We start from the raw sequence: 19095 nt of genomic DNA, 5'->3' as shown, positions 1-19095 counted from the left end.
AAAATGAAAAGTTACTATATCGGGAAAGTTTCCATTTTAAGAAATTCTATTTTTAGTAACTTCTATTTCGGGAACGGGAATAGTTAAGTAATTGGTTATCATTTCATTATCTTTCAGAGGGCGAATTATTGTGGATTATCACTGAGCTTCCGACTATTTGACTGCAGTTCTGAGGTAGGGAAGTACACTTGACTTACCGTTGTTGTTAAATTGTTTTGATTGTTGTGTTCCATGTGACCAAGCTGTGATCGTTGACTTGTTCGTGGTTGTGATTATGTTATGTTTCATATCTTTGGAGTGCGGTGTATCTTGAATCTGTTCATGTTGACTATGTTACCTCATCATTTTGATAGCTGGCATGATTTCATTCATTTGTATACATATTAAGTTGCATTGATTACTGTTGAGCATTGCATATGCATTGGAGGTGGAGGATGTTGAGGTGATATGGTGTGGTGATGATGAGGTTGTGATAAGGCCCAGGCGGGTTCTGCAGGACTTGCCCTGGTGTCCTCAGCTGCGAGCTGGCAGATCGACTACGGTCGATGTATATAGTCTACCGGGGATCGGTATGGCTGGGTTGTCCGGGTTATGAGTTATGAGATATGAGTTATGAGATATGAGTTATGATATATGAGTTGAGGTGGAGATGGAGGTGACGGAGGAGCATGCATGGCATATTTTTGTTGTTCATTGTTTTCCCTACTCAACCTCGTGGTTGACCCTGTGTATTCGTGAACACCTGTGATGAACCATAATGGGGAGCGATTTTGACGGTACTAAAGATTAGCTGACTTGGGAGCTATGGGATGCGTGAGGACTTGGCCAATCTACCTAGAAGTCTAGACCACATAGAAGATTTTATCACTTAATTTATTTTTTTCCGCTGCGGGTTGTATTTATCTTATATTAAGTATTAGTTGGATAATTTGTAATAAACACGTAATCGTTAAGTTTTAATTTAAAGTACTTTGGTATTGTTGTACTTTGTTATTCACTACCTCGGGAAACCGAGATGGTAACAGTCCGGTTTATTAGGGAATGTCTTGCCAAAGTCTCCTTCATAAACCGGGGTGTTACAAAGTGGTATCAGAGCGAACGATCCTCAGGCCTAAACCAATGAACCCAATGAACGTAGGATGTGTCTAAATAAAATGAACCCCTGGGAATAAACTGTTAGGAGCTCACAGTGCGGTTAAGAAGGCGCCCTTAATGCGTGCTCTTTTGCCCTCTCAGTTTTGAACCAGGTAACCCGAGAGAAATTGAGTGAATGGGGTAGTTAGAAGGAAAACCTTGGTTATAATCGAGTTGATGTACACCTTGAGACCCATATATTCTAACCATGCTACAGGACAACATTACGGTAAGTATTGGTATGAATGATGACGTGATCATATGATGTTGTGGTGATGAGAAATAAATTTTCGAGTTCAGGTTGATAATCAATGAAGTGTTGAATTGTGGTAGTTGTGAGCGTGAAAATAATTGCGAATTTATGATAATTATCTGGATGGATGTTGAATGACATGTTGATAGTACTATTATGTCTAATGATATGCGGTTATGTGATCCCGAAGCCATGCTAGTATAGTATTGTGATAGGAATGAGAAACACTATTGAATTGCATGTTTTAGTCATAGAAATCGTGATTTAGATGTACGGAGTAGATCGAGACGCGAAGGGATTCTATGGGGTAGACATTATAAAATACACAGTGTGAGATTCAAGTTAGGATGAGTTAGTATCGATAGTATGGTTGTAAGAGTTTGGGACATAGAAAATGAACGACTTAGTGCTGAAACTTGTTGGTTTGATTGTACTCTTAATTGACCTTACTGCCATTTCTTTTCTGTTTATTGCCTATGGATGAAAAATTTATGAGAGATAGCCTCGTGAGTTAGTGTTCATTTGGCGATGGTTTCATGCTTATAGGATGTACGGATTAGGAGTAATAAATATTTTAGTGGGCTATGGTCAGGAAGTTCCTGTGCAGTGATGTTTTGACCAACGATTTTGTAAAAATCCCCATTTAATTTGTGTAAGTGATTTTTGCATAATTTCAACTCCATCGACTAGAGGTTTCGCATATGTTTTCAAATTGATAAGCCACGAAAATTCTTGATGTCTCTATACTAAATGGTAAGCTTTGCAAACTGACCCAAGTTTCGGACCAATTCTTTGTCACATACTTGTTTGGACCAACTGAGTTGTAAAATTCTTTAAAAATTGAATTCTTGAACTTTCGACCTCCTTCTTTTTATCACGAACTAGTAACTCTCTGTATGTTATGAAAAGTAATGTAACTCAAGTTCTCGTTGAACGACTGTTTATTCGTGATTTTTGAAAGTTACAACGTGAATCGTGACCTGTAAAATGTGCGTTCTATATTAAGTTTTCATAGAGATGATTGATTAATTCATGAGTCTTAGTAATGTGAAATTATAATGTTTTATATGATGATAGTAGCACGCATGTTCAGTAGTAATATACATTAACAAGTGATAAAATTTAAAACTTAGTGATAACATTGTTGGCACGATCGCATGAATAAAATTTGGATAGCTTAATTGATTCCTAATCGAGGGTGGAATGTTTATACGAGCCCAATTGTTTGCATACTTTGTATACATTTGGCATGGTGTAATGTCTCCGAGTGTGCATCTTATTTGCATAGTGGTCGGGTATATATATAAATATAGAACTATATTGTCATATCTCGGTAAGTTGATGGTGTTGAAAGTTAATTGATCGTTCTAATATACACGCACGAATAATTATAATAATTGTGTCTAAATGTTCACACGTGTAGGGTGTCATCTGAGTTCCAATGTCTTCTATGCGAATTTGTGTGCCTCTAGTTATACTTAGTACTTTCATTGCAATAAAGTATTTCAGTTGAACCTAAACCTATAACATGATAATAAACAGTGTTGTCATTTCTTATTGAATATGTTCGTTATTACAATGTCGAATATGCTAAAGTGATTCTTGCAATTGTATGGGTGTGATATAAAGGAAACTGTTTGATATAACACGACAGTTGGCATATTTATATTCTCGAGTCGTTACTACCAATTATATTAAAATAAAGATTGTGATGATAACTATGTTGACAATTATAATAGGATAACCCTTTAATGATTCACATGATAAGCTTTGGTTTTAATGATGGTCGTTATAGTTGCATTTAATTGAGCCTACGAGTTGCCTAAGTATTTAAGTCGTGCAAATCAGAGGAGTTGTCCAAGTTGCTAATCTTTTACCATAGCTAGAATTCTACAAGTATATGATGGCAAATGTATGTTTAAACCCTTTATGCGATATCGTTTGTTTTACTGGAAATGAGTTGTACTAAGTTGCTGGACACAGTTGAACGATATGGTTGCTAAAATGTCAAACACATGTGTGATATGGAGCTAATGTTGTTGTTGTCAGGGATCATATGTTGTTACTTTTATTAGCGGGTCTGTTTCAGAATTTATATCAAACAGATTGGCTAATTCGTGTGGTATGTCTGATGAGTCAAAAGATTTTGATTACGTGTTATGTTTTCTATGGTTTCAAGGTGTTAAGTAGTGTTTATGTACCACATGTTTTAATACTCCTGGTGATTTATTAGTGGAAGGGCGGGTCAATTGTCCGTAATTGGTAATGGTTTTGACTTGGGAGAGGAATTTGGTGGAGTCAATGTTAGATTGTATGCTGGTTTACGTGTATTCTTGCGGTTGATATTCCTAAAGTGGTTGTTCCCTGGTAGATAATGCGATCTATGATGATCCTGAGTTGACCAAAACCCTGGTATTACAACAGTTACCCCGAAAACTTGTTATATAGCTTTCGCACACTTAAACCTCGAGGATGAATCCTTTGCCTTAACACCCTTGTGTCTTAATTTGTTAACTTTCCATTTTGTAGGATGGATCCCTACAATGTACACCCGCAAGACTGTTACATGTCACTTGACGATGACTTTAATGAGCATTGTGAGAAACTTTGTGCTGTCATGGACAAGTATGGCCATAATGGGCACCCTGAGTACTTAACTAATACTCAGTTAAGAGCGTATACCCTTATCGATTCTATCCCCGACTCGGCATACTAAAGGACAAAGAAACGCTTTTATATGAGGGAGTTGACCACCCATTGCATGAGGCTATTCCGTGACCCCATTCGCTGGCGGGGCGATACCCGCCCGAGCATACCTTTGACTTTATAGCGGTGACCCGAGATATGAATTTTACGCTAATGTATCTGATGCCGAAAGTACGACGGAACCACCCATGCCAGACTTCAGGGAAGAGGTGAACCAGGAAGGGAATGACATAGAAGTCACCAGGATCAGAGGAAGCGCAACCTAAGGACCGTTAGGTTAGGGCTAGTAACACCACGATCGGTCTGTTATGAAACCGAGTAAACCTTTGGCTCCTTCTTATTGTTCTTTTAGTTTGATGTTGTGTTTTAAGTCAAGCATGAGCTTAGTGACAAGTGTTACTTGTTGACAATCGATTAATCCCATAATAAAACCTTGTTTTCGACTTTAATGTTTCTGCGTAAACTTTTATCATGTGTTCTTTTCATTTTTGTTGTTGTGGTGTTTTGTTACATAGGAATATGAAAGTTGAGAAGAGGTTACGAGGACGTAACCATGTTTTTAGTTGGGTAGGATTGTAAAATCTTAATGTTTATGTTCCACTTGTTTATAGATTGTGGTTTTGATCAAGTGGTAGATCGTAGTTTTGACCAAGCTGATGTTTCAAGTGGTAGATCGTAGTTTTGACCAAGCTGATGTTTCGTTGCGTGGTACCCACACAAATGAGTCCTCTATGTTGTGTAATTAAACTGCTGCTGTTATGGTGCTCTGATAGTTTGCATGAGTTCATGAGTGGTGATAGGGTTGCATGAAGTAAGTTCCGGGACGTAACTTTCTTTTTAGGAGGGTAGAATGTAACATTCCGTTTCACCCGCTTGAGTTCATGGATCCTTGTACTAGAAAATTTGTTTGGTAGTTGAGCGAACTTCGGGACGAAGTTCATTTTAAGGGGGGGAAGACTGTAATACCCCGTATTTTATATTGTTTATCGAGTCGAGTAATTGTTGGGTCGTATTGATATCGTAGGATTAAGTTATTCGTGAGCTTGTTAAGACGGATTTAACTGAACGAAGTCCCGTTAACCCATTTCGTTTACCAACCACGCGGACCATGACGTTTACCCATTTACCCAGAATTAATTACCCATGACCCAATTAACCATTTAACCTAAGTTTAACCTAATTCTACCCTAACACAAAACGCCACTCCCTCAAACCGCCACCCTCATTTCAAAGAACACCAATCCCCATCTTCACGCAATTCGAGAGAGAGTGAGAGGGCGTGGGCATTAACGGTGCAGCAGGGAAGGGATAGGGGCGTTTGTCGACACTCATAGGCGGCTCTGGCGGCGGTAGTGGTGGCAGGAAAAGGTAAGAACACAACCCTTCTTCTCGGTTTTCACTTCCTGTCAGTTTTGTTGGTTGTTTCGTGTCTTAGAGAGGCGAGGCTGGTGGTTGTTGTTTGGGTAAGGGAATTGGGTGGAAAGGGACGAGGGTGTTGGTGGTGGTTAGGGAGGTTTTGGGTGGTGATGGTGGCTGTGAAAGGCGGCAGCGACAAGGGTAGTTAATCGGGCTTTATACACGGGTTTCGAGGACGGTTTAGACGGGTAAGGTTTGGGTGGCACCACCGTCGACTAGGGGGAGGTCGACAAGGTGGTGTTAGGTTGTCTGTGTTCGTGGGCTGACGGCGAGCAAGGGCGTGGTGGTTTGGCAGGGGTAGGGTTGTTGGTTGCGGTGGTGGAAAAAGGAAAACAGGAGGTGTTGGTGAGCCGTGGTGGTGAACCAGGCCAAATGGCGGTCGTGGTTGGGCTCGCCGGCGGCATCGACCTGATGGGGGTGGCCGTTGGTGGCTGGGGCAGAGTGGGGGTTCGGTCAGGTGGTTGTCACGGTGGTGAGGTGGTGCGTGGGGTTGTGTGAGTGAGTGTGAAGGGACGGTGGTTGTGGACGGGTTGTATTTGTTTTGAAACGAGTTTTTATTAATTTAAATCGTTACAATTCGTAATGAGTCGTATTTATAATTAATTAATGTAATTCCCGAATTATTTAATATAATTAGAAATGGATTTTGAGTCGGGTCTGTTAAAATGAAAAGTTACTATATCGGGAAAGTTTCCATTTTAAGAAATTCTATTTTTAGTAACTTCTATTTCGGGAACGGGAATAGTTAAGTAATTGGTTATCATTTCATTATCTTTCAGAGGGCGAATTATTGTGGATTATCACTGAGCTTCCGACTATTTGACTGCAGTTCTGAGGTAGGGAAGTACACTTGACTTACCGTTGTTGTTAAATTGTTTTGATTGTTGTGTTCCATGTGACCAAGCTGTGATCGTTGACTTGTTCGTGGTTGTGATTATGTTATGTTTCATATACTGGAGTGCGGTGTCTTGAATGTTCATGTTGACTATGTTACCTCATCATTTTGATAGCTGGCATGATTTCATTCATTTGTATACATATTAAGTTGCATTGATTACTGTTGAGCATTGCATATGCATTGGAGGTGGAGGATGTTGAGGTGATATGGTGTGGTGATGATGAGGTTGTGATAAGGCCCGGGCGGGTTCTCGGGACTTGCCCTGGTGTCCTCAACAAGTGAATGGCGGATCGACTACGGTCGATGTATATAGTCTCTAGGGGATCGGTATGGTCATTTGGGTTGTCCGGGTTATGAGTTATGAGATATGAGTTATGAGATATGAGTTATGATATATGAGTTGAGGTGGAGATGGAGGTGACGGAGGAGCATGCATGGCATATTTTTGTTGTTCATTGTTTTCCCTACTCAACCTCGTGGTTGACCCTGTGTATTCGTGAACACCTGTGATGAACCATAATGGGGAGCAGATTTGACAGGTACTAAAGATTAGCTGACTTGGGAGCTATGGGATGCGTGAGGACTTGGCCAATCTACCTAGAAGTCTAGACCACATAGAAGATTTTATCACTTAATTTATTTTTTCCGCTGCGGGTTGTATTTATCTTATATTAAGTATTAGTTGGATAATTTGTAATAAACACGTAATCGTTAAGTTTTAATTTAAAGTACTTTGGTATTGTTGTACTTTGTTATTCACTACTTCGGGAAACCGAGATGGTAACAGTCCGGTTTATTAGGGAATGTCTTGCCAAAGTCTCCTTCATAAACCGGGGTGTTACAGTTTATTTGCTTACCGATAAAACGGAAGTAACCGACATGTTTATGAGTTTTATTAATATGGTTGCCAATCAATTTTCAAAAACCATTAAAACTGTTCGTAGTGACAACGGGACGGAATTTAATTGTATGGCCGGATATTTTTTCTCTCATGGGATTAAATTTGAGACATCTTGTGTCGGTACGCCCCAACAAAATGGGCGTGTCGAACGTAAACACAGACATATATTGAATGTGGCCCGTGCACTCTGTTTTCAAGGTAACCTTCCCACGACATTTTGGGGTGAATGCGTTTTATCGGCTGCTTATTTAATTAACCGGACTCCATCGCCGTTACTTAATGACAAAACTCCGTTTGAATGCTTGTTTGGTGAATCACCATCTTACATAAATTTACGTGTGTTTGGTTGTTTGTGTTTTGCCCATAACCAAAATACTAAGGGTGACAAATTTGCTAAGCGAGGTCGTAAATGTATCTTTGTTGGGTACCCCTCTAATAAGAAAGGCTGGAAACTTTATGATCTCGAAACCAAAAAATTCTTTGTCTCTCGTGATGTGGTGTTTCACGAAACCGAATTCCCGTTTGCCCTTGATGCTGCCACGGCCCCTGTACCTCCTGCCCCTGATCCAATCTCCACTGATGCACCTTTTAATGGGTCCGATGAGCATGATTCTCAGCCCCGTGTTGCGTTTGTACTGCCCCGAATACCGAATCTGTTACTACGGAGCATATTGAACTGAACATCGCCTCTGAAATTTCTGTTTCGAGCATGCGGTTCCCACTGATACCGGGCCTTCGACGTCCTCTGGCGCTACTGATGCGGCAGCTGCTACAGATATGGGGAAGGGTAAACGAACTCGCTTTCTTAGCTCGCGGCTTCGTGGATATGTACTCGACACTACTGACAGTCCATCCCCGTCTCCTACTCCACCGAGCTCCCCCACATCGTCCTCAGGTACGCCATATCATTTAGCAAATTATATTAATTGCACTTTATTCTCGGAAAAACATCGTCTTTTTTTGGCTGCTATAACCAGGGGTATTGAACCACCATCGTTCAAAGAAGCCATTCGAGATGATGGCTGGTGTGCTGCTATGAAGTCGGAAATTGACGCTCTTGAAAGGAATGAGACATGGGATCTTGTTGATCTCCCGTCTCACAAAAAAGCTCTCGGTGCCGTTGGATTTATAAAATTAAATACAAGTCCGATGGGTCCATAGAACGATTGAAAGCTCGTCTAGTTGTCTTTGGGAATCACCAAGTAGAAGGACTTGATTATGGAGAAACCTTCGCCCCTGTCGTTAAAATGGTCACGGTCCGTGCCTTTCTCGCTGTTGCAGCTATAAATAAATGGGAACTTCATCAGATGGACGTCCACAATGCTTTCTTACACGGTGATTTGCATGAGGAAGTGTACATGAAGATTCCTCCTGGTTTCACCCGTGGTAAAGAAGGGAAGGTTTGTCGGTTAAAGAAATCATTGTATGGCCTTCGTCAGGCCCCTCGCTGTTGGTTTGCTAAACTCACAGCTACTCTTAAAGACTATGGCTTCACACCGTCTCATTCGGACTATTAGGACCAGGTTCGGCTCTTTATTCTTATTTATGTCGATGATTTAGTTATTGCGGGTAATGACTCCTCTCATATTGCTAAATACAAATCCTACTTGGGACGGTGCTTTCACATGAAGGATTTAGGCCCACTAAAATATTTTTTGGGCTTAGAAATTTCTCGAAGTTCGGAGGGAATTTATGTGAGTCAACGAAAATATGCAATGGATATTATTTCTGAAGTCGGGTTATTAGGTTGCAAGCCGGTTCAAACACCTATTGAACAAAATCATAAACTAGGCGAGGCCACTGGTTCTTTGCTACGTGATCTTGAGCCTTATAGGCATCTTGTCGGGCGTCTTGTATATCTTGCGGTAACTCGTCCCGATTTATCTTATGCCGTTCATATCTTGTCTCGATTTCTCCATCAGCCGCGCGAGGAGCACATGGCAGCCGCCCTTCGTGTTGTGAAATACCTCAAAGGCAGTCCGGGTCAGGGCATCTTACTACGAAGTGACAGTGACTTGAGCATTTCTGGTTGGTGTGACAGTGATTATGGTACCTGTCCTACCACCAGGAGATCCGTGACAGGGTGGTTCGTATTTATAGGCGGGTCCCCTGTTTCGTGGAAGACAAAACAGCAGAAGACGGTTTCACTATCCTCAGCTGAAGCGGAATATCGTTCTATGGCAAATCTTGTTTGTGAATTAAAGTGGCTGCAAGGTTTGCTCCTCGACCTTGGCATTCGAATTACTACTCCCATGCAAGTTTATTCGGATAGCATGTCTGCCATTGATCTTGCTCATAACCCCGTTTACCACGAGCGTACCAAGCACATTGAAATTGATTGTCATTTCATTCGGGATGCTATTATTGAACGGTTGATCACCACGGCCCACGTCTCCACAACGTCCCAATTGGCCGACATATTTACCAAAGCTTTGGGCTCCCCACAGTTTCATACCCTTCTCCGCAAGCTAGGCGTTCTCGACCTTCACGCTCCAGCTTGAGGGGGGGGTATTAGGAGGATATTCCTTATTCCATATAATTGTTATTAGGATATTATCATTCCATATTATTGTTATTAGGATATTATCATGTTTCCTTATTATTAGGATTGCTAGCTGTTATTGTGATCAATTACGTGATCCTTGCCAAGTCCGGAGATCTCCTTGTATTGCTATTTAAGCCATGTTAAGGCTCCTAATAAGAATCATCTTTCCACGCTCAAATCTGTTTAACAGATGATAATATTATTGCGGTATATAAATATATACGAGTTTATAATATTATTGCGGTATATAAATATATACGAGTATAAATTAAAAACGCAAACGGCCACCTAAAAACCATCATTGAGCAGCCTCAAAGAATAAGTCGTGCACTAATACGAGTCCCAGAGGCATGAGAGAGCCTCTTAACCACTTATATTAATGATGATTCACGCTAAAAAAAAAACACTTAAATTAACTAGATTACGTTGATTATAACTTTTCACACCACTTATTCTGTGTTGGTCGGCTTTATCAATTAGTTTCTAGTTTATACTTTTGCATGACCTATTAAAATTAGTCCGTCTCATTATAGACGGACACTATCCGTCTATGTATAGACGGATCATCGTCCTCTCACAAAAGGAAAGTGGGTAGTGCAAGTGGGGGTATCCATTTCTCACCCACTTGCACTACCCACTTTCATTTGTGAGAGGGACACTATCCGTCTATAGCTATAGACGGATAGTGTCCGTCTATAAAGAGAATTTGTGTATTAAAATTGGGGAGAGATCTCATATCTTAAATAAGTGTATAAATTAAATTCGACTTTAATCTCTTTTGAATGAAAATGACAGAATTTAGAGTGGGTGTTGTACCATGCGGTAATTTTGAACTTCTAAAGTTTATTATCTAAATCGTCGATATGACATACTCCGAGTCATAGACCACATCTCTTTAGAGACGGTAAGAGATCTGATAACCTAAACAAGTACATACATATTCGATTTTAAACTATCTTGAATGAAAACGTCAGATGGATGGGGCGTAGCGTACAATGCTATTAATTATCTTTTCATATGTACATTTAACTTGTGATGTTTATCATCTAAACTGTCCATAGGGAATACTCCGATTCTTATACTAATTCTCATAAGAGATAGTCTCAGTAAATGAATCAATCGTGACACATTTTACTATTTAAAATAAAAATGATATTAAACGGATGAGTAGAATATAAAATGATTTTATCAATAAAAATAGTCACAATCTACAACAAAACGAGTACACCTAATATGAAAATATGTTGAAATAAAAGTCATCTTAAACCTGTTTAAATGAAAGAGTCACTTTTTTTTTTTTTTTTGGGTAAAAATCAATTTCATTAATAATAAAAATAATATGTCATACAAGAATTGCAACAAAAATTAAAATTAATTGAATATAAATTTGTAAAACACAAGCAAGACAAACTCTTCCTAAAACTAAGATCGTTATCTAAAACCCTTATAAATGTGCGAACTTTGGAAAACATTCTCATTGAACAGTAGAGCAGTAGATTTCGTGCGTATCATGTGCTCTACAGTGGTCCTTCTGTTTCTTACCCTATTTCCCTCTTCTTCAACTACTAATTCTCCATCTCTCTTCAATTATTCATCGCTATAATCCTCATTCTGCTCTCCTCTTCATCGTTCCATCAATATAATTAATTCCGTCTTCTTCTACTTTCTTCTTCTGGAATCGTCATTTACATTGTTGATCGATAATCGATTGATTTGAAGGTTAGTTCACTTTCATCTTCTTGTCGTTCTGCCTGTGATTTTGTTTATAACCCTAATTTTTCTAATTCCGCTTAATTAGTGTTAATTTGTTTGCTTTTTTTCCATAATGATTGATTCATGTATTATTGTTGATGTGCTAGGCATGCAATTCACATCGTCGGTGGCGCTAGAGCAAATGCCGTTTATTTCATTTACTCATCTCCTCTTTTGTTCATCAACTGATTTGATTTTGAACCCTTAATTAGGGTTTTGATATGTTTTTCGTTTGGGTTCATTTTCGCTTTACGATTACATTTTTATCTGCTTTACGATTTTAGCATGAATTTATTTGCTCTACAATTCCATTTTTTTATTGACCAGGTTCCTCCGGTTGATGATTGATCCATTTTTCCGTCTCAACGCTGGATTTCAAAAGTTCCGGTAATTTCATTTGTTATTGTTTGTTAGCATGAATTTATTTTCTTTAGAATTCCATTTTTAAAGTGATCAGGTTTATCCAGTTGATAATTGATCAATTTTTGATGTCGGCTTTGATCGTTATTTCAATTTGTGATCGAGTTTGTGTCGCTGAGTGATAGCATAAAGGGCCAGTTATCTTTGACGAGGGGGAAATGGGCCATTGTTGATACTATATTCGTAATAGAAATATTTAATCAAAGTGTATTATTTCTTACTTCCTTACCTATTTCTGTTAGAGTAGAGCGTTGTTGTTTTTCTGCTCGTAAGCGCTATATATCATGAGAGTATATCATATCTTACTTCCTTAACTATTCTGTTCAGAGGAGAAATATGGCATACATACTCCTATGTTTTTGTGAACTTATTCCTCTTTGAACCTAATTTGTTTTCTATTCCTGAGTATAGGGGAACACGATTGTTTAATTTCGAATAGTCTAAATTGGAACTTCTTGCGCGTAAAGTGGTAGTGTTAGATGTTGGGTGGGTAACTCAAGTTTAGCTAATGAAATTGAGAATTAATTTAAGGTTATGGAATTGGTTAGTATCTTTGGTAGGTGAAAAACATGTTTATGGGTGTAATTTGTGTGGGGTTTTGATTTGTAAAGGGAGTAATTTATTTGGGAAATAGATTTTATGTTTGATTCGTAGGAGTCAAGTCATTATTCAAGATCAAAACTGTCACTCACTAAGTTATTGAAAGACCAACCTTTCATGCCCATTTATTTGTTTTTCTTAACCTTGTATGGTTAATTGTGGCATAGGATGACTTTAATTTCGCACCTATTTACATATTAAATTTACCCATTTTATATTTAATCATGATTTGTAACTATTTTGTTACCTATAGTACCATATTTCTTGAAATGTAAAATGGACTCTCAATAACACTCATTCAAGACTGGATCTAGAGTTTGATTATAGTGGTGCATTAAGGGATTCAAATGGTTCGGTTTTAGGGTGGTGGAGGAATGGCCACTTGGATTATGATAACAAAGATGGATGCGACCTTGTATGTTGGACGAGGTCTTAATTCTCTGCATCTAGCATAAAATTGGTGTAGAGTATTGCTTTGTTTTACCCGTGGTTTTAAATGTTACTAAGAATTTTGACAGTGTGTCATATTGAGGACTTCAGTCTCATTTTGATGTGCTAGCCAAATCAAAAATTCCCACTCATTTGTTTATGTTTTAAAGATTTTATAAGGATAAATTTCTTGTCATTGTTGGTGTTGCATTTTTTGAAAGAAGAACTGGAGCACAGGGGTGAGTAAAACGCACACAAAGGCGGAAAGTCTATTAACTTGGTCATTTATCGCCCTAAATGTGAGTTGATCGCTTCTTTGTAGCTTTTGGTTACTTAATTGGATGGTTAGTCTTACTCTTTCCAGAGGGTTTCTTAATTTTATTATGAGATTTGGTAGCTTGTTGACTTTTCTTTGATGGGTTGTCCAGATATTGTTGGGAAGTGTAGGTCGATATCAGTATAACAATATATAATATGGGCTTTGATTGTTGTCGTAATTCTTTTATTGATAATTTTAAGGTGTTATGCGATTTGTATAACAAATGTGCGATTTTTATGATAGGCGAGTGTTAGAGCTTCTGCATTTTTACTGTTATCTCTAAGAGTATGCATGTCATTATACCTGTAGGTTTCAGTGTTTGTTGGGAATATGTGATTTTATGTGAACTGATGACTTTTATGGTGCAAGCTTGATTGTTTATGTTCAATATTGAACCTTTTATAGTGTAAGCTTAATAGTTTAGGTTAAAGATTTAGTTAAACTGCTCCTGAAGTTAGGTAGGGAGGAGCGACACAAATTTGACCACGTAATCATTTAGACAATAGTTATACCATTAATGCTTATATATGATTAACTTTCATTGTATCACAACTAAATGATCCTTTTTCAGAGTCATTTTTGATTTTTAATGAAGGTTGTTTTATTAGAAACGCCAGTAACTGACACTTCTGCTAAATTTCAAAATCATAACTCTTTTTATTTTCATAGATTTGAAGACAGTATGATCGTAAGTTTTTCAAGTTAACGAGTCGAAAGATTTGATTCAATTTAACCATTCTTTGGTGCAAAATTTGGAATAATGGAACATGCAATCTTTGATCTTGTAAGTGGTGGAAACCTTTTGAGTCAATTTTACATGGTTTCCAATTAGATCGGCTTTACGTTTATAAATCTCTTGATTGTAATTCTGTGGATAACTCTCTTGAGAAGTCTACTTTAGCCATGCCTTGTATGTCTATCTGATACACAAGGTATTTCAATTATAAAAAGTATGTTTAAACAAATGGTATCCTTAAATGGCACTACGGCGTAGTTGGCATCGAGATTGTCTCTTAAAGATGACCGTGGGAAGTTTGGATCGTCTGTCCTCGGATAACCAAGTCAAGTGTATATTTTTTCTCGGCGAGTCTTAGAGAAACCATTTCACTTACAAGTCCAACCTAAATCCTTATTCATCATTTAGTTTTAGGGTTAATAAGTTGATCTCTAATATGTCGAGGACCCCATATATTTATATGTGTATCTTTTATGTCAAGTATAGTTCTGTGATGAGTCATCCATCTTCTTAACAATTTATCCATTAATGTTGAATGTATTGTTTGATACATTAAAAAGTTTTGTAGAATCGTCGTCGTCTCTTAAAATGCATGGACATCTAAAAACATTAGTCATAATAGTGCCACAAAGAATCTCCCATCCAAAGACTTGACCAAACTATATTTACTAAGTCACCTCTGCAAGACCTTGTGAAAATCCTTCTTCATGCTTTTATTTACCATCTTCCCAAGGCATGTTTGTCTCCTTATTTTTCCCTATTTCCCTCTCCTACACTCCATTCACCTCTACAAATTTCCAAAATCCTAATACTCATTCCTCATTTGAAATTCAGTTTACCTTGTTAATTTTGTCCTCCAACTCATTTCAATTATTTATTTTACTCTTTTTATATGCTTTTTCTTAATCTCAATATATTGCATAGTTCTCTGAATGGTAGTCTTTTATTTGGATTTATGTAATGCTTTTCCACATTGCTTTGTTTGGTAGTATTAAAGTCATTTGATTGAAAACCAAACTTTTTTCTTTCCTCTAAGGTGTGTTTGGATAGCAAAAGTGGAGGGAAGGGGAAGGGAGGGGGAAGGAGGGAAGGGAAAGGGAGATAAGGGAAGGGGAGGGGGAATAGGGTGTGGGTGTTTGGATACAATTTCCCTCCAAATCTTGCCTATTGTGGAGAGATTTTGATTAGGCTTGGAGGAGGAAATTGATCCTCTAAATCTCTCCCCTCCATTTCCTCCACCTCATTTACTATCCAAACAAGGGATTTCAAATTCACTACTCTCCCTCCCTTTCTTTTCCCTCCAATTCCTTCAATCCAAACACACCCTAAAGGAGGCCATAAGTTTGGTGTTAGTGAGTCAAGTCAATGATGATTGAGTTTCAAACAAAAATCACGAGTACCATGATTCATTAGTTTCTCAATTTGCTCGAACCGACGTCTATTATAATGTGTTTCCTCAATCTCTTTGCTTAATGTAATAAGATTGGGTGTATAATTAAATTATGGCTCTTTGGAGGTCTCGTGCTCCGGGGTCTTGTTCCATTCGCCACATAAACTTCGCTATTGGTAATTGGAGTGAGACTGTTATTGTGTGGTCGAATTATTATTGACATACTAGCGAAGTTTAAAATAACTTACCTTCAAGTATAACACTAATTTTTAATCTCGCACACTAAGATAGCCTCACTATATAATTGGTCAATTCAGATATGAATAATATATTAATATACTCCTTTACTTTGATCTGTTTGGTTTCCTTTTTAATGCCATATTAATTTTTGATTCAGTTGGGTGATAATTGACTACTGATTAAGAAAGATATCCCATTAAAAGTTGTATACGATCTCCTTGCATTATTAGTCCTGTTTCTCTTATGTCTAGAATTACAAAGGAGGGATTAAATTGAAGTGGTGTTTTGGGTACGATTGCTGTATATTCATTCTTATGTGGACTTTCTTGCCACGACAGGAGTTAGGACAATGATATTGTTTAGCATAGACAATGGGATCCCTGACATTCCAACTCGGTATCGGTCTGTGTTGTCTGGGTTCACCTAATAAGATGGTTGTGTTTGCCTAATTTCGGGTTTTGAAAATTTGAAACCTATAGTATTTACGGATTGGGATTCCGTGAATTTTTTGAAACCTATTGTTTTTACGGATTATAGTCCAGAGTGATTGCTATGATGACCTTTGAGTAGTTTAATAAGTCGTGATGAACTTCTTAACACAAATAATCAATGGATTTCTTTTATTCCCAAGTCTTTTAGAAAGTATGTTAGTCCAGTGAAAGTGGAATGATAATTGAGGGGAGTGGGAGGAGGAGAAGGAGAAGGAAGAGGGGAGGAGAAGAAAAAGAAGAAGAAGCGAGGAAGGTGAATGAGAATGATGGAGGAGAGGAGGAGAAGGGGGCGCGAGGACACTGGGGAAGAGGTTACCAGTATTTAGGGACAAGTTGTATTGCATCCTTAGGTTTTAGACTCAACATCGTGACGTTGTTTGTTGTCTTTTCTTTTCCTTGGAAGCCTACAAAGAACCACTAATATGAAGTAGTTCATGTTAAATTTATTAAGCCACAAATCGCTCTAAACTTGCTCTAAAATATTTTATTAAGTCGCAGTTGCTCTGTAGTTGCTCAATTTTGGTCAATATAATGAATGTGGTATGTATATAGGTTTTGAGTTTTGGTTTTGCTGGTTATGAGATGAGGTGACCTTTTGATATCTTTAACTTATGTGCACAGTTAATATCTTTAACTTGATGTCTCTTATACTGATGAGAAAACTATTGAAGTGCTAATTTCATACATATATGTTGATGTTGATGTTGGTGTTTGGGTTCAACACGGAGTTGTTGCTTGGTTTCCAGAGGCGGCGCAGTAGCAGGTTGTCAGTGTTCTTGTGGTAGCTCAACAGAGGTGAGCCAAGGTGGTTACATCAGAGGCCTAGGCAACGTAAGCAAAGGAAGAGCAAGGGTGTTCGAGCCGTGCCAGCTCGATTGTGGTGCTGGGTCGCTGTTGCTAGGATGGCTAAAGCAAGGCCGATTTCATGAGGTTGCTCCGTTTGGGATGAAGCATCGTTGGGTCAGTGAAGATGGACATGAGGTTAATATTGAAGACGGAGTCCGGACTGCTTGAATGGTGGAAATTTGTGAGATGTTACCATATACTGCTGCTTGTACGCACATATTAACATATCATCATTACTTGTTTTATATATTCACGAAATTGTTCTCTAAAAAAATGAACATTGGTTAAACTGTTTGTAATTCAATAAGTAAATTCGTGTAGCAAAACAAACTCATTTGACAGTAGTCTTTAAATTTGGTTTTAAGTATACACGCCTTTGACATTTGATAAAAGGAAGTCGTTTTAAGTGAGTTATATCACTCCTCATTTACCTTGAACCCTCCATTTCTTTTTATATCTATACAACTTTATCAAGAATTTCTTTTTTTATCCTTGGCTTTAGACACATTAATTAAAAATCAATTTTTATATTACTGAACTTGAGTACAAATCTTTTCTTATGATTAAATGTATACATATTCGAATATATAGTTATCTCAATATGTGGTCTATCTGTCATTGATTGTTGTTTAAAGAGATGGAGGGGGAAGGGAGCCAGGTAGGGGGTAGGAGAGAGGGGGAACGATAGATAGGGGAATGGATGAAGGGGAAGAGGAAGGGAGGGGTAAAGAGTTTGGCCTTGTTTAATCATATTAAGATAAGGGAGCTGGAGACGGAGGGATAGGCGGACGAGAAAGGGCCAATCTTTGTCGGTGTGAGGAGCAAGAGAGGCGGGGATAGATTGGGAGATCATCCGTGTTTAGCTTTATTCAGTTATCTTCTTATATTTGGTGTACCTGGACTGATCGCCATTGACTCTTGAGGGATGGGGAGGGACAACATAGTTGCTTTGCCATTATTTATGGAGACTACGGTGACATTTGTCGCGAACCTTGTTGATGGGAAATGTGCAGCTTAATATGACTATGACCGGTTACTTTTATGTCCATTGTTTCTCGCTTGAATCTTGTGTGAGTGTCTTGGATATTTAAGAGTTCTCACTTTCTGTACAAAGGTTGTAGCGTTTAGTGTCATAGACTTCATCGCATTCAATGTCCAAACCGGTCAATTCGGTCGATTTCGGGTTTGGTGGCTTCGGTCGAGGATTGGTGGGTCGGCTATTCGGCTTCGGCTCATTTTCGGATCAACAATATTTAATTTTTCATGGATAATAATCAGTTTGCAACAATGACCATTCGGTTCAGGTCAATTCGGGTTTCAGATCAAGTTCGGGTCTTGAGTTCGAGTGTCGGTTGTGAGTGGTTTTCTAAGCACTTCCCTAAGATATGGCCCTACTGTTAGGTTGCCACGCGTCGAGATGCATAATTATTAGGCAATGGGCTACACCTATTTACAAGTGTCGTACACAATTAGACTTGATGGTCAAGATCTTGCAAATGCAAACGACATAAATAAGGTATTCCAGTGTGTGGATTTCTACACATAAGATATACCCCTAAATTACGGCTAATTAGAAAACGAACAAACATCTATAGTCAATTTCTAATAATAATGTCTTTACTAAACAAAACATGTAGCCATTATTCTCACTTGTTACCTCAGAGTTTCTACTAAGGTAATCCTACGTAAATAAATATTATATATAAAAAAGACAATTATGCATTATACACAAGTTTAATATTTAAAAATTAGACGAACGTGGTCATTGGGACTCCGCGCGCAACGCGCGCGGAGGAACAACTAGTTAGATAAAAGCGCTTCTGCACACCACCCTCTAAAATAACGCTGTTTCTTCATACAGCCAACTTCGAGGGGATCCATAGATCCGATAATAAAGTTTTGAAAATCTTGTCCGATCTCACTAATCGTAAGCAATAATCCAATATCCATTCAAAGACCATATATTCTGAGATAAGACCATTGATCTTCCACATAATTCTTGAACCTCTCAAATAGAGG

At 38.3% G+C, this 19095-nt stretch overlaps 1 long non-coding RNA gene across 2 annotated transcripts; it reads left to right on the top strand.

Annotated features, from left to right (window-relative positions):
* The first annotated feature begins 11290 nt into the window (after positions 1–11290).
* Positions 11291–17457, top strand: LOC141606468 (uncharacterized). 2 transcript variants are annotated; one of them, XR_012526742.1, is made up of 4 exons: positions 11291–11572; positions 11713–11992; positions 13279–13353; positions 16977–17457. It is a non-coding gene; the product is annotated as an uncharacterized LOC141606468 (long non-coding RNA). The 2 variants fall into 2 exon arrangements; XR_012526741.1 differs by lacking the exon at positions 13279–13353.
* The last annotated feature ends 1638 nt before the right edge of the window (positions 17458–19095 follow it).

This window comes from Silene latifolia, chromosome 10 (genome assembly GCF_048544455.1).
Source record: "Silene latifolia isolate original U9 population chromosome 10, ASM4854445v1, whole genome shotgun sequence".
NCBI classification, from domain to species: domain Eukaryota; kingdom Viridiplantae; phylum Streptophyta; class Magnoliopsida; order Caryophyllales; family Caryophyllaceae; genus Silene; species Silene latifolia.
The sequence above is the reverse complement of the archived record's forward strand: the minus strand, read 5'-3'. Positions and strand labels throughout refer to the sequence as shown.